Raw genomic sequence first — 13,672 nt, forward strand, 5'->3', positions numbered from 1 at the left:
AATGGGACCCATTGTTGAATATATTGTTCTTCTCTATCCACTCCCAGAAATAGTCCTTCTCTAACTTGGCAACAGCAATTTATTACAGAATTGGGTTTGGTCAATGGACACTGGGCATTTTGTTTCCTTATTTTAACTTTACGAATTTAGTTTGTTGGCAGTTGTGTAACAGTCAAACCCAAGTTTTATAAAATACCCTCAACCCAATCATATATTTTACATAATACTCTATATAAAATCTTATTTGCTGAAACCTGACACAAAATATCTAAATCTGGAAATATCTTAAACAAAAAATTTAAAACAAAAGAAACCTTTTTTTACTCCACTCAATCATCTGTACTATTCTGTCAAAGGCAAGTTTCTGATAGAGAAAATAATGAAACATTTAATGAACATTACTATTTTGTAAGCAAATAAAAATACTGACCCTGATGTCTAATCTGTCATTAATACTACAAAAATTCAAAGAGATTATGGAATATTCAGAGTTTTAAAAGCCAGATCCTGAATGTTGGAAAGAAATACATGTCACAAGTAGGAAAAATAAAAGATCTAGTATATCTATTTCCAAAAAAAATCTATATAAAAATATATGTTAACAATGTACCAATTATCCTTTGCTAAACTTTATTTTATCTATCTTTAATTACTATTCAAAAGACATAATAGCTCCTGAGTCAGGAAAGCCTAGGTTCAAATCTTTGCAAATCTGACACAAAATAGCTGTGTCAACCTCATAAATCATTTAAACTCTCCGTGACCTCTAGGCAACTAAGTCTGTAAATTGCAGAGTAGGTTGTCAGCTTCATTAAAAGGCAATGATACTTTTCTATACCAATGAATTCTCATGTGTGGAATCCCCCCAAAAAATATTACAGTAAAATATATCTTTGATTTACATTTTATTTTTATATTTTGCTTTGCTTCTGACCACTTTAGACAAAACTGAAGTTGGGACCTAGTAACCAAAGTGAAATCTATCACACAGCAAAAGAAAAATCTGATTCATACAAATCCACCATTAGCGATAACAGTTTGCAGTGGATTTGCCTTCTGCCAAGTGTCACCTGTTGAATATTTGTTCTGATTATTGCAAGTCACTGAACAATCCCTGCATGTAGCTGGTTGCAGTAATAATGCCTGTTATCTTTTGCAGGATGTGACAGAGTTCAGATCGGGAAATATGCAAAAGTGTGTGGTTATATAGGGTTTCTATCTCATCATCTAGCAATTTAGTATTACTATGTCAGCAAAATATCTAATTTTACCAAGTAATAATTAGAAGTGATGAAAAGATTTTCTTTTATACGAATCCATATTTAGTTGAGTTATTTTGACTGGCAATGAATGGTTACTAAATTTCCAGAACAGTCTCTTAAAAAAAAAAAGACTATTATCCAAAAATTTTGAAAACCTAAGTTCTGAGTTCTGTTTCCACCACTATCATATTAACAGTCAAATAATTCTTACCCAACTTCGCAGCTTAAGAATAATTCCTGTTTCATTAAATTCTCCTAAATGCTCTGCATTATCTGCTTTATACCTCAGGTATTCTTCCCACAGTTGAAATACTGTCTAAAAGTGTCCTACACCATCTTACAAGAGGACCTCAAGCTAGCCTGGCACGCTTTTGTTTTGAGGAAATGTCCTTCGCTACTCTCTCAGCTTCCCCTAGAGGCCTGGGTGATCACTTTCCCTTCTAACCATTGAGCAGGTATTTTTAAATGTACTTGCATAACAGTGAGTATGGGTTTCTTCTGGTATCCCGCCAGACGCACTTATTCCCCGATTGTATTTAAAATAGAATGGTAGTGCCATAGCTTCCAAGTGCCAGAAATCCCTTCTGTGCATCTTCTCCAAACTAAACCTCATCTATTTAAGAACGATTAAATAGGTCTAATTATGAAGTTCAAAGGCATGGGCACGGCCGTACTAAATTATCAATAAGGCGGCGGAAAGAAGTATTTCAGGTCGGGAGGACGTTCCAGGTCTGGAACTAACCCTTCCCTCCTCGGGGAGATCCTTGTGTTACCCAAACATCAGCACGTGGATGCGCCATACAGACATACGTGCTCTGCAATCGCCCAGCACTGTTCAAGAGGGAATCAGAGAGCTCCTGCATCTTCGTTACCTTCCCGCGATTGCATGGGGCAATCCTTCCAGCCAGGAGGGAGGGAGAGGATGCCTTTTTTTTTTCGGAGTGGGGGGAGGGGATGGGAAATGCCCCTTATGGCTCGGAACTCTGTTTCCTCCCACACCCACGAACGTGGGAGCCAGGGCCAAAAATAAAGAGGCTGCACAGAAGACCCCCATCGGTTACCTTAGTCTTAGCAATTCCAGAAGGAAGCAGGAAAGATGCTCCAAACTAAGCGCATGACTACACTTAATCAGGCTGTAACCACCCGCTAGGTCCGGACCCCGTCTCCGAGTGTTCTCCCGTAGTTGGGGGCTGGAAGGGGACGCGAGGTCCCCTTCCGGAGGATCCAAAGATTTCGGTGGGAAAAGGGTCAAGCCAGGTGCCGAGGCTGAACGCACTTGGCAAGGGGCTCGGGAGAGGAGGGTGGGCCGGGAGGGGGAAGGAACGGAGCCACACCTGGACTGCACTTCCAAACAACTGTCACAGCCGAGCACTCCCACGCACCCCACTTCAGATGCCGCGCGGAGGCAGCAGGAAATTTCGCACCGCCTTTCCCAGCCGGACCCTCCCGCGGGACTCACCTGTCCGCCAGTGCCCACCCGAGGCAGCCGCGGCTCCAAGGGTCTCCAAGCGCGCGGCGCGGAGGCGGGGGAAAGGGGCGCGGGGTGAGGGGGGGTTCCGAAGATGCACCTGGTGCCGCAGCAGCAACGGCGGCAACTCCCCCTCCTTTCTTCCCTCTCCCTCCCTCCTTCCCCGGACAAAGAGAAGCAGCGGCAGAGGTGGAGGCGGCGGCTGCGAAGCCGGCGCTGGAAACGTGCGGCGGAGCCGCGTCTCTCGCTCCAGATTTACAGTCCTCGCTTACAGCTTGGGGAGCGGGCGGGAGGGAGCGGGAGGCGCGCACACCCCCACAACGCGGCGGCGGCTGCGGCTGCAAGCACGAAAAGCAGAGGGCGCCTCCAGCCAGCCAGCGGTGCCCGCGGCTCACTGCCGGCTGCAGCCGCTAGCCCGGAGACGAGCGGACAGCGCCCTCTGCAGCCCCAAAGCGTCTGCGCCGGCAGCGCCGGGGCCCTTTACGCTCAGTCCTTAACCCGGCGCTTAAAGGCCTGGGCGTTTTCATTCGCACCTCTGAGTGCTTAGGAATCTGGCCTGGCCCTCTGAATGCTTAGGAATCTGGCCTGGCCCTCTGAATGCAGAATGTGTAAGTCTCCCACAGAGGAGGAAACCGAAGTCACTCACAGCCAGGCTGTGTACTCAACGGTTCGCTATGTAACATGTCAGGAGCAAGGGTAATTAACATCTAGGATAGAAGGGGCAGTAAGTTTAAATGCTGGCCAAAAAAAAAAAAAAAAAAAAAAAAAATTTACATGGTGAAGAGTTTTAGATTAAGGCTCTGGGGAGGCAGGAACATGCCCTGAAAGGGAGACTGTAATGCTAATGGGTATTATTAATTACATTAACACCTTATGCCTCTCGGAAACATACAAAGAGCTATGTGTGTGAACTCTCCCTGGATGCTCAGAACTAACTGGAGCAGTTCCAGGCGTTACATTCTAAGCATCCGCTTAGGAAAAGAGTCCCCAGCTTTTCAAGATCTATCCTAGAAGCCTGGTGTATTAGTATTACTTCTATTCCGTATAAATCCTCCTGCAGTATTCCAGGATCCTAGCAATGTGGGTTAGGGATGGACAGGATCTTAAAAGTCCAACTGTTGCGTTTTGCAAATGAGGAAAGGAGAAGAAGAGAACTGACCCAACTAGAAGAAGCAGTGACAAATGGCTCCCCCCCCCCATTTCTAGTCTACTCAAAATCCTGTACTTTTTCTACTCCTTCCCTCACCATCTATAACAGGGGTTCTCAAACTAGGGGCCAATGAGGAAGGTTTATACGGCAAATGGCATAATGCTTACGGCAAATGGGCTGAGGGGTGGAGACAGAGTATGAGCCTTTGTTTTTACTATAGTCCTGCCCTCCCACAGTCTGAGGGACAGTGAACTGGCCCCTATTTAAAAAGTTTGAGGACCACTGATCTAAATCTTCCCCTTTGATAAGGCAGAGCTAGAAATACACTGGTTCCACACGGCCACCTACTTTTGAACAGTTCTGCAACGGTTATGAAGTCATTTCCGATAATAAGCCAAAAACCTGGCTCCCTGTAACAACCTGGTTCTGTTCTCAGGGCTGGGCAGATCCTTCTTTTCTCTAATCTTCACATATTTGAAAATAGTTATCCTCTCACCCCTGAGAGCTAAATACGCCTCAGTTCTTCCAGGACTTGTTTTCCAATATCCGTACAATCTTAGCTGCTTTCTTTTGCATCTGATCCATTTTGTCAATATCCCTTTTAGAATTTGACGCTTGAAACTGTATTCCAGATAAGTTCTAACTAGGAGGCACAACCATTCAGCTAACATTGCGCTCTTTCTGGACAATAAAATTATTATTGCATTATTAACACACTTGAAGTTCACATTACTTTTTACTTTTTTATGACACATCACACTCTTTATTCATTGAGACTGCAATTCACTGATTCTCTCATGTCTTTTTTCATTTCTTTATTCATTTTAAAAATATTTTTATTTCATTAAATGATTCCCAATTACATATAAAACAATTTTAACAATCTTTTTAAAAAAATTTTTCAGTTCCAACATCCTCCCCTTTCTCCCTTCTTGAGAAAGCAAACAATTTGATATTGACAATATATATGAAATCATGCAAAACATTTTCATATTAGTCATGTTGGAAATGAAAACACAGACAGAAAATAAAAAAGAAAAATAAAGATATCCTACAATCTATATTCAGAATTCATCAACTCTTTAGTGGAGATGCAGCTAGCATTTTTCATCATGGGTCCTTTGGAATTGTCTTGGATCATTATCATAAGTCTTTCATAGTTAACCATCCTTACTGTACAGTGTTCTCCTGGTTGTGCTCATTTCTTCCCAAGTTTATTTTTGTCGAGCTATCTTGCTAGTCATTTTTATAGTGCAATCGTATTCCATCACAATCACATGCCACAACTTGTTTAGCCATTCCCCAATTGAGCATTAATTTGAGTTCTAATTCTTTCCTACCACAAAAAAAAAAAAAAAAGATCTGTTATAAGTCTTTATATACAAGTAGGTCCTTTTCCCTTTTCTTTGATCTCTTTGGGATACAACCTAGGGGTGCTATTACTGGATCAAAGTTTTATAGCTTTGGGGGCATAGTTCCAAATTGTTCTTCGGAATGAGTTTACAAGTCTTCCAACAATGCATTAGTGTCCCAATTTTTCCACATCCCTTCCAGCATTTGTCACATACCTTTTCTGTCAAATTTGTCTATCTCATAGGTAAGAGGTGGTATCTCAAATTTGTTTTAATTTTCATTTCTTTAATCAGTAGTGAGTTAGAGCATTTCTTCTTCCTCTGAAAACTGCTTGTAAATATCTTTACCATTTATTAACTGAGAAATATCTGTTATTTTTATCAATTTGTCTCAGTTCTCTACATATTTGAAAAATGAGACCTTTATCAAAGAGACTTTCTTTAAAAATCTTCCCCAGTCTCCTGTTTTCCTTCTATTCTTGGCTGCATTTGTTTTATTTTGTGCAAAAGCTTTTTAATTTTATGTGATTAAAATTACATTTTACTTTCTGTGATCCTCTTGTTTGGTCATGAACTATTTATTCATAAATCCAACATGTTCCCCTAATTTAGATATCATATTATGAAATAGTATCATTTTGATCTTGTCTTTATACATGACATAAGATAATGCTCTATTCTACAAACTGCTTTTCCAGCTATTTTTGTTGAAGAGTGAATTCTTGTCCCCAAAACTTGGATCTTTGGGCTCATCAAGCATTAGCTTACTATGGTTATTTACTACTGTATTTTATGTACCTAATCTATCTCATTTATGCAGTAGTACTTTTAACATGCCCTCCTGGCAGTTACAATTACTAGTCTGTCCTAGGCCCAACAGAGTACCTTTGACCACTGACCTTTGCAGTGTCAACTCTACCCGGCTCACCTCCTCTGAGGCCTTCAAAGGTCTCTGGCCACAATCTCTTGAATCTATAGTTTAATAACTGGTAGCACGCTCAAAAACAGCCACGTGTAATCTTAAAAGCCTTTATTATACCCACTCACATAATGTCCTGACTTGTTAGCTCCCTAGTGAACACCTGGTCTGAAGACCCAAGTGTTCACTACCAAACTCCTTACCTCTCAGCTATCCATCTGCTTGGCTTGGCTTGGCTACCCCAGGCTAAGGAGCCAGGTTAAAGAGAACGACTGCTGTCTGCAGTGGGCTTATAAAGGGCCTATGAGGTCACACACACAGCCAATCAGCGAGAGAGTCACCCATTACGAAGCTATCTCAATATGGACAGGATCCCACCCATAGGGCAGTCCTATATCCACAGAGATTACTTCCGGGCCACTCAATCTCCTGTTGCTCTGTGGCGCTGCCCATTTAAAGGGCTCTTACAAGTACTATTTCTTAACTAATATCAGTCATCCTTTACATTGTTTTTCCAGTGAACAGTTCCTTTGATATTCTTGATCTTTTGCTCTTGGAGATGAATTTTGATATAATTTTTTCTAGCTCTATAAAATAATTCTCTGGTAGTCTCATTAGCATGGCACTGAATAAGTAAATTAAGTAGAATTGTCATTTTTATTCTATTAGCTTGCCAACCCATAAGCAACTGATATTTCTCTAATTGTTTGAACTATCTTTATTTGTATAAAAAAAGTTTCATAATTGTGTTCATGTAATCCCTAAATTTGTCTTGGCAAATAGATTCCACAAGTATTTTATATTGTTTGAAGTTATTTTAAAGTGATTCTCTTTGTATCTCTTACTATCAGGCTTTGTTGGTATTATACAGAAATGCTGATAATTTATTTGAGTTTATTTTATATCCTGCAACTTTGCTGAAGTTAATAGTTTCTATTGGTTTTTAGTTTATTTTCTAGGACTCTTTAAGTATAGCATCGTATAATCTACAAAGAGTGATAGTTTTGTTCTCTCATTGCCTATTTTGATTCCTTCAATTTCTTCTTCTCTTATAGCTACTATTTCTAAAACAATATTGAGTAATAGTGGTATTATTGGACATCCTGAGTTCACCCATTATTTTATTGGGAAGACTTCAAATTTATCCCCATTACAAATAATGTTTGCTCTTGGTTTTAGATAAATACCACTGCTTTTCAGTGTTTTTCATAGGAATAGGTGAACCTCCAGGTGTTTTTTTAAACATCAGGCCAAAAGTATTTATTCTTATACTGTGCAATTAATTTTCTGAAATCAAGTGGAATTCCCTACATTCATTCCTAATAAATTTCATTTTAATAGATTCATTTAATTATTTCAAGCTGTTAAGATTTTTTAGGATCCTAATTTTGTCATAGAATATATTACTGACTTTTCTCAACTTTGGTGGAAATAAGAGATTTGGTTCATTTAAATATTAATTAAGTGGAACTTTGTGTCGAACAGCTTGATGGGCACTAGGTAGTTGTCTGCACACTTCCATGGCACTCTCATTTAATGGTATTCTAATTTACCACCATACTTCATAACTTCATAGCTCTCAACTTCTCTGGAAAGAATGAACCTGATTCTGGAGAAGAACAGATGAACTGACAAGGCCAATGATGAATCACTACAATCTCCATTTTAATAAAGTTTCTGTTGAAGGTAGAATAGAAAGTAGAATTTTTCTATGTAAATTATGAAAACAAAATGATTATGTTTAGTCCCTCAGTGCTAAATAAAAAAACAGGTGTTTCCTGTCTCAAATGAAAGAGCTCCTTATAATTTCATTTTTTAATTATGAAAAATAGTGTAATATGTTTTGAAAATAGGACAATATTTTTACTTGACATGCCAGAGAGAACACAGTAGAAATGTTAAGTATGCCCTTTGGCTTTGACTCTTCCCTCATTTATAAATATTCTTAAATCTCCACTATTTTAATTAAAAAACCCTTTCCTATATTCTCCTGCTCCCTTAAATCGTCAGATAATGTTTCTTCCCCCTATCAGTTTTCTGGATAAAATAGCTTATGCTTATTCCCTCTACTTCTTTGCCACCTGTACATACATTTTTCTTAAGCTCCTTTATAATCTACCTCTATTTTTATCATTCCACTAAACATTCTCCAAAAGTCAATCCATCATTTAATAGTTATTTATTGAGCTATATTCCAGGAATACTCTGTTAAACTCTCAGAATTAAAAACAAACAAACAAACAAACAAAACATTCCTTGCCCTTAATATATGGGCATATAGTATAGCCATGGGAGACATATCCATAGACAATATTGGTATACTAGATGCAAGATAATTGGGGATGGGAGGGAAGTGCTAACAACTGAAAGAATCAAAAAAGATTTCATGTAGAAGATAGTATACCTGAGATGATCTTGAAGTAAAGTAAGAATTCTCAGAGATGGAAATAAGAAAGAAATACATTCTAGGCACAGTAGACAAACAGTTTAAAAGCACTGAGTTGGAAAGAGAATCATGTATAAAGAACAGTGAAAAGTAGTTTATAACCAGGTTGAGAAAGCCTTTAAATGTATTGTTCTGATCATTTCACCATTCTCTTCCTCCCAACTACCATTTCAATGTGAGTTCCTTGAAACTAGGAACCCTATTTTTGCCTTTAGATTCTCAGCACTTAGCATAGAGCCTGACACAAAATAATCCCCTATTTAGGGGTAGCTAGATAGCTCTATGGCTAGAGCACCAGGTCTGGAATCAACACCTCCTCAGTTCAAATATAGCCTCAGATACTTTCTAGCTGTGTGACTTTTGGCCAACCTCAATTTGCCTCAATTTCATTAAGTGTAAAAGGAGATAATAATAGAATTTCCTCCCAGGACTGTTATAAGGATTAAGTGAGAAAATAAATACGAAACACTTAGCACAGTGCCTGGCATGAAGAAAGTGATATATAAAATAATACATGCATATTAATATAATAATACTGTATTGTATTATTAATAATAAATGAATATCATACATAATCTAATGATATAGGAACAATATATAAATATATTATTGTTAAGAAATTCTTGTTGTCTTGACTCCTTGTTGGCCAATGTCTGGAATTTCTCATCATAGGATCAATGATTTAGAAACAAAATGTGCCTCAGAGATTATTGACATAATCCCCTTATTCTACAATTGAGAAAATGAGATGAAGTCAAAAAGGGAAATAACTTTTCCTGGCTTTACCCATGGGGTTAGTAAAAATTGCTCAGTTAGTTCAATCATATCCGACTTTTCATGGAAGTTTTCTTGGCAAAGATATGAGAGTAGTTTGCCATTTCCTCTCCCCTGCTCATTTTAAAGATGAAGAACAGGGGTGAAAAGGATAAATCACTTGTTCATAGTCACATAGCTAGGAAGTGTTTGAGGCCAGATTTGAACTCAGGAAAATGAATCTTCCTGCCTTCAGGCCTGGCACCACTCATTGCTCTAGTAGAAAAGTAGGGATTCAAATCCAAATCAAATGGCTCTAGATAAATTGCCCCTACTTTGGGGTTGCATCTCCCAAAGTTGTCCCTTCAGCCCAGGTTAATATGCAAACATCCCTTAGTTAAGCTAGTAGTATAAATTGAAAGGGAAATTATAACTGTGACTTGGAAGGCTTTGGACTTGTAAAGAAGGCCAAAGAATCAATATGAAAGGAGAAATTTGAAAGAATTTAAGGTAAAAGTTGTAGGAAAAATAGCTTGAATTAAAGGAGGAGAAACAGTCAATAGAATATGGAGGGAGAATAGCTTCAGGAAGGACATGAAGAGGAGGGGATGGACTCCAGAAGGAGAAGGTGTTGGTATGGAAAGGTAAGTAAAACAAGCAAGTAAGCCAAATAAGAGGTTAATAAACTAATAGACAATTTGAAGTAGCTGTCAAGTCCTCAAACTTAGATTAAAAAAAAGAATTGTGATCACTCTAGGAAGACATTATTGTTGTTGTCTGCCTAATAATACCTACTTCGAGGTCATCTCCTTGCTACAAGTGCCTTCTTCTCCCTTGCCAAGTCTAGCTCTGTATATAGTAATTAAATCAATGCTGAAGTCAGCTAGTGGAATACTAGATTGGATGCTTAGACTGGAGTCAAGAAGACCTGAGTTCAAATCCAGCCTCAGATGCTTATTACTGTGTAGACTTGGAAAAGTCACTTAATCTATTTGCCTCAATTTTCTCAACGGTAAAGTGGGAATAATAATAGCCTCTGTCTTCCAGGATGGTTGCTAGGAGTAAATGAGATAATATTTGTAAAAGCACTTAGCATAGTGTCTTGCATAAAGCAGGTCTTGTAGAAATGCTTTTTTTCCCCTCCTTATTTCCATTTCTGAAAAAGGAAGAGGAAAAGAAACAAATACTATTTATGATTCATAGAGACACAAAGTAAGATTGCCAGAGGAACTTGGAAAGTATTCCTATAGATTATGAAGTTTTGAGCAAGAAAATGAAGATCATAGTACTCACTAGTATTCACTGCTGCTCATTGAAGGCAAAGGGTGACATAAGAGTAAGAGAAAAATGGAAAGTTAAGAGCTAGTGAAGAAGACAGGATTTGAGAATGGGATTTATATTTCTGGGCTCTGATCTAAAATATAAGATTCTGGGGCACAGGCCATCAAGCAAGTATTGCCCACTGAATTGAAAATCTAATCAACCAGGCTTGAAATTGCCAAGGAAAGAGGAGGGAGAAAACTGCCTACATATAGATACCATATTATGATATATGATGCCATAATACCATATAGAGCTCATAATATGAAATAGCTACTGTGTAAAGCATCTCAAGATTAACAATTGAGACATCTAAGAGTTAGTGGTACATAGAATTCAAGAAAAGAGTCAGTTAAAAAATTCATGAACTCAGAGATCTATATAAAACTATAAGACATATTCAAGATGAACTAGAGGTTATAGTTCAAGGAGATAATCTTGACTTTGCAAGTTATCATTGAAGTTTGTTGGCAACAGATATCCATGACTGGGTATGATTCCAATAGGTACACTTTTTCAAAAGAAATAGAACAATAAATGATAAGGGGTAGCATGGTTCCAATCAATCAGTATGGGAAACTGAAGGAATCTGAAGATGAAAACATGGTAGAGAGCATGTGGAGAAGATAACAAGAAAGGACTTGTCATCAGTTCATAATATGAACCACTTGCATGAGATGAAAAATTTGAAAAAGATTGCAATCTTTACACAGAGCTGTGATACAGTAGTAATAAAATAGGGTTGTTGTTTTTTTTTTGTTTTCCTTTATTGTCTAGAGTTTCTCTCTGTTAAAAGTAGTGCAATCAATAATTTCTTGACTTGACAATTATAATTCTATCCCTCAAAAAGCGGAGGAGTAAACAATGGAAATATTATTCTGGATAAGATTCTCATCAGCAGAGAGAAATAATGGTCTCTGGCTTAAAAATGATTAGGGATGATCAGTCCCTCCTAGAATTTGTAATGGAAGTTAGGAAAGCCAGGGATACTCTGCCATGTATTCTGGATTTTGAAGCAAATTTTAAGGACTAAGGTTAGGAAGAGGGAGGACAGAGAAAACTTGGACAGCTAGGTAGCATAGTTTGATAGAGCACTGGGCCAGAAATCAGAAAAACTTGAATTTAAATCTGACTTCTAACACTTACTAGCTGTGTGACCCTGGGCAAGTCACTTATCCCTTTCTGCTTCAGTTTCCTCATATTCAAGAGGAGCTGGAGAAGAAAATGGCAAGCCACTCTAGTATCTTTGCCAAGAAAACCCCAAATATGGTTATGAAGAGTTGGACACAAATGAAAGGATTGAACAACCACAAAGAAAAATTATAATCTCATGGACTCAAAAATTTTATAGAAGAAGTCATTTCAAGAGAGATAGGAATATTTCACAAATGAAATTTTGAAAGACACAGAAACAAATTCTGATGAGGAAGAAAAATTAGAGTTGTCTGAAGAAAATAATATAAATGAATATAAAGAAAACTTACCAATCACTGATTTTTTTAACAATGTACAGAATATGTAAACAAGGACAAGTAAGAGAATAAATATAAAAATATAGCACAGAGCTGTGAAAATAATGTAAGCAGATTTAAAAACTTAGAATGAGTTGAGGAATAAGCGGGATATACTAAGGCCAATGAAAAGGGTATGAAACAGGAAGGCGTAATTAGAATGCAATTTATCTGAAAAAGATTTGGGGGTTTTAGTGTATTGTAAGCCCAATATGAGTCAACAGTGTGATGAGATAGCCAAAAATAGCTAATGCAATCTCAGGCTGTATAAAGAAATACATAGTTTCCAGGAATAAGGAAATATTCTTCTCATCCCAGGCCACATCTGGAATACTATATTCTATTTCTGAACATTACAATTTGGGAAAGACAGTAATATATAATCTTTGACCTAGTAACACAGATTGTCTTGCTATTTCTTGAACAAAACAACTGATTTCCTAACTCTAGGCATTTTCACTGACTGTTCCCCATTTTGAAATGGTCTCTCTGCTTAATCTTTGCTTGCTGGTTTCCTTGATTTCTTTTAAATCCAAATTATAATCCCACAACTGATATTCATATGTCATGAATTTAAAACCTTTCACCATCCTAGCTGCCCTCTCCTGGATCCTTTCCAGCTTGACAGTGTTTAAAATCATGGTATCCAGGACTGAACACAACACTCCAGATGGGGTCTGACAATGGCAGAGTGTTATAGAATAAGAACTTTCCTTCTATACCCATTCTAATGCAACTCAAGATTCCACTTGTTTTTTTTTTTGGCTGTCATATCACATTACTGACAGTTGGAATTGTAAACCTCAGACCCTTTTAAAACAATTATTGCCTATTCATTCCTCCCTCCCCATCTTTTCTTTAAGGGGCTCAGTTTTATATCCAAATACAAGGCTTTGTATTTATTCCTATTGGATTCCATCTAACTAGATTCATTTGAATGCTTCAAGATCCTTTTGAATCTTCCCTTTATCTCTTAAGATATGAGTTATCCTTCCCAGTTTTGTCAAAGGAAATTTGATGAAAGTACCATATACACATTTATCCAAGTCATTGACTAAAAATAATAGACTATATATCAATACCTGGAGGATTCTACAAGTAGACTTCTTGTAACACCATTTAAAAACCTAAAGTCTAGCGTATGAACAATTCTGAATCCTTGTTGTTTGTCTTTCATTCTCTAAGAGGACCAGGATATAAGGGAAGTAATTCCACGATATTCAAGTGAATTGGATTTAAGGGAGGGAGGCTGGGCAAGATCGCCTGCCCACTTTCCCCTCCAGAGCCATCTGGGGTCCAGTGGCCAGAGAGAGATCAGAGATGACCCTAGGAGATTTTTAAGCTAAGGTCTTTTAAAAGGTCTCAGTGTGACTGAGGTGACACCTACTCAGTGATTAAGGCTGGGTAGCAATTGAGGCAAAGAATCTCCTCTTTTTATCCTGCTTTTCATGACCTCATTTGAGGTTTTCTTGGCAAAGTTACTAGAGTGAT

General features: G+C 38.0%; 1 protein-coding gene across 6 annotated transcripts in view; it reads right to left on the minus strand.

The window, feature by feature from the left end:
* MTUS2 (microtubule associated scaffold protein 2) overlaps positions 1-13,672 on the minus strand; it is a 763,366-nt gene that overhangs the window by 672,011 nt on the left and 77,683 nt on the right. For 3 of the 6 annotated variants that reach the window (XM_074303561.1, XM_074303565.1, XM_074303564.1), the window contains exon 1: positions 2,722-3,031. The exons of 2 other annotated variants lie outside the window; for them this stretch is intronic. The gene's annotated coding sequence lies outside the window, so the exon portion shown is untranslated. Of the gene's footprint in view, positions 1-2,323; positions 2,529-2,721; positions 3,032-13,672 lie in introns of those variants that run through there. One more of the 6 variants, XM_074303563.1, reaches the window with a different exon arrangement.

The sequence above is a fragment of the Sminthopsis crassicaudata genome, chromosome 3 (assembly GCF_048593235.1).
Source record: "Sminthopsis crassicaudata isolate SCR6 chromosome 3, ASM4859323v1, whole genome shotgun sequence".
In the NCBI taxonomy this organism is placed as follows: domain Eukaryota; kingdom Metazoa; phylum Chordata; class Mammalia; order Dasyuromorphia; family Dasyuridae; genus Sminthopsis; species Sminthopsis crassicaudata.